At 32.9% G+C, this 2,449-nt stretch overlaps 1 non-coding gene across 1 annotated transcript; it reads right to left on the bottom strand.

Annotated features, from left to right (window-relative positions):
* Nucleotides 1–234: 234 nt before the first annotated feature.
* Nucleotides 235–364, bottom strand: LOC125356955. The gene has a single exon (XR_007211995.1). It is a non-coding gene; the product is annotated as a small nucleolar RNA SNORA40 (small nucleolar RNA).
* Nucleotides 365–2,449: the final 2,085 nt, after the last annotated feature.

Raw genomic sequence — 2,449 nt, 5'->3', positions numbered from 1 at the left:
TAATTTTCTTTTCTTTGTTTTTTTTTGTTCATGTGATGCTGAGGAATCAAACTCAGGGTCTCATACATGCTAGGCAAGCACTCTACCACTAAGGCACATTTCCAGCCCTCATTTATATTTTACATGTACATATAGGTTGAAGGTACAATATTTTTTAGCTTTTGAATCAACTTTCTTCTCAGAGCCAATCACTGCGGGTTAACAAACCCCCACATTGCCAACTACTATAGGATTCATATTCCTTTTTACTTGTACCAAAATCTCATATTCAACAATCAGTTCTGGGTTGCTAAAAAAAGATTTACTGTTTACACCTGTCTGTAAGGCTTGTTACAAAGTAAACAAAGATGCACACACAAGTGCTACCGGTACACTATTTTTTATGTACCTCTGTTACGGGTACATGAAGCCAAGTGTGAAAATTTACACTGTGGTTATGTCATACACTAACAGATTTTACAGAATTTCAGATTTCAGATTTTTTAATTAAGTACTTAACCTGTATAAAATTGTCACATAGTCCACATTGCTTTTTTGAACACCATTCTCCAGTATTTTTCTAGAATATACAAGCACAAGAAAAGGAGAATTAACCTGGTAAAAATTTAATATATGCATGTGTGAATTTTCATAATGAACTGTCTTTATACAGTTTATATATAACAACAAAATACATAACATGATTATCTTGAAAGAGTAATACTCACAGGGTTATTTAATTCTCAATTACTTAATGGAAAGTAATGAATGATCATGAATCATCTGAAAATAAAAATACAAATCAATGCTTATGGACATATTGATACTAAGGGCATCTTTGCACACTCATAACACCCAGCTCTCCTTTAATAGTGATTTTGAAAAATATTATGATGCCATCCTCGCTAAGCTAACTAAATATACTTTCACCAGTTTCATAACTTTTTGAATTGATAATTCATTTGCCCTGAAAGAACATGATTTGTTTTTCAAACTTTATTAATTATTTATTTTGTCTAATCTGAGAGCCTTGGGACATTTCAATCTTGGTTCTATGACGCCTGTCAATAACATGTCACAATTTATTTTCTTCATGATAATGCCACAATTATTAAGTAGCAGAAGCTGAAGAACATTTTTACCAAAACAATGATGCTCTAATTTTCTGTCTTCATTTCTACTTCCTTCTTTGTCAGTGGCAATTGAAAAAAAAAAGGAAATCCTTCTCTCTGTATCTTAATAATGTTATTCAAAACTACAAATTTTAAAACAGTAGATTAGAAATATATGAAAATCTTCCAGAATCCATCTTATCCTCTGCTTTGATAAAGTAACTAAGGACAGTCCTAATGATATCATCTGGAGAAGGTAGGTCAAGAACTGACTTTTCAAAATTAATCCTTCTTTAACCAGGATATCCATTCAATTTTTTCTAGCTTTTCTTGATTGATTTCTTCCTATTCTAAAATATTGATATTTCAAAATATTGAGTTGGCTTCTCTTCCTACCACTTCTTATTAAAAAAAAAATAACTTAACATCAATGTGTCCTTTAAAAAGTAACTTCTGGGGCTGGGAATATGGCCTACTGGTAGAGTGCTTGCCTCACATATATGAAGCCCTAGGTTCGATTCCTCAGCACCACATATATAGAAAAAGCCAGAAGTGGCATTGTGGCTTAAGTGGTGAAGTGCCAGCCTTGAGCAAAAATAAGCCAGGGACAGTGCTCAGGCCCAGTCTAAGCCCCAGGACTGAATAATAATAATAATAATAATAATAATAATAATAATAATAAATTTTGTATCTTCTCTTGGTTAGAAATGACAACGCATACATAAGTATTTAAACTAACATTGCAAAGTAGATTTTTTTTTCTCTAGAGAGACAAGTCACTACTTTTAGAACCTGGAGTCCTAAGGACAATAGCAGGTATTGACTTCTTCCAATGTGTTCATTCACACATCTCAGTTGTTTTCTGGCAAATTCTTTTCCAGAGGAAAAAAATACTGTCAATGTAAAGATGTTAACTTTAATCATTAATTCTTTGTGTTATAAAAGGTAAAAGTATGTCCCCTCACCTCTTCTTCCCTCTTTTCCTTCTTTACACATTTTTACTTCCACACTCAAATAAGCAGAATAATAACGGAAGAAAAAAGACAGAAGAAAAAAATAAACTGAACATTTCACACATAAGTAATGTCCTCAAGGAATGAAAGGACGTGACTGGTCCAGCCTGAGGTTAAAAGAGAAACATTAAAAGAGGAAGGGGGGAAATTACTATTTCTCCTCAGAACATACACCTTTGCCCGACTTACCAGGCATGCCAAAGATCGGAAAGCCAGTAGCACTAATAGATAGGGACTGCTTATTTCTAGATTGAAAGTGTTCCGTTTTAAGACAGTTATATGCAACAGTTTAATTGCTATGGAATTTTGGCGAGAGATTTTAGTAAAGTCAGTAGTTTAAAAAAA

This window comes from Perognathus longimembris, chromosome 8 (assembly GCF_023159225.1).
Source record: "Perognathus longimembris pacificus isolate PPM17 chromosome 8, ASM2315922v1, whole genome shotgun sequence".
Taxonomy (NCBI): domain Eukaryota; kingdom Metazoa; phylum Chordata; class Mammalia; order Rodentia; family Heteromyidae; genus Perognathus; species Perognathus longimembris.
The sequence above is the reverse complement of the archived record's forward strand: the minus strand, read 5'-3'. Positions and strand labels throughout refer to the sequence as shown.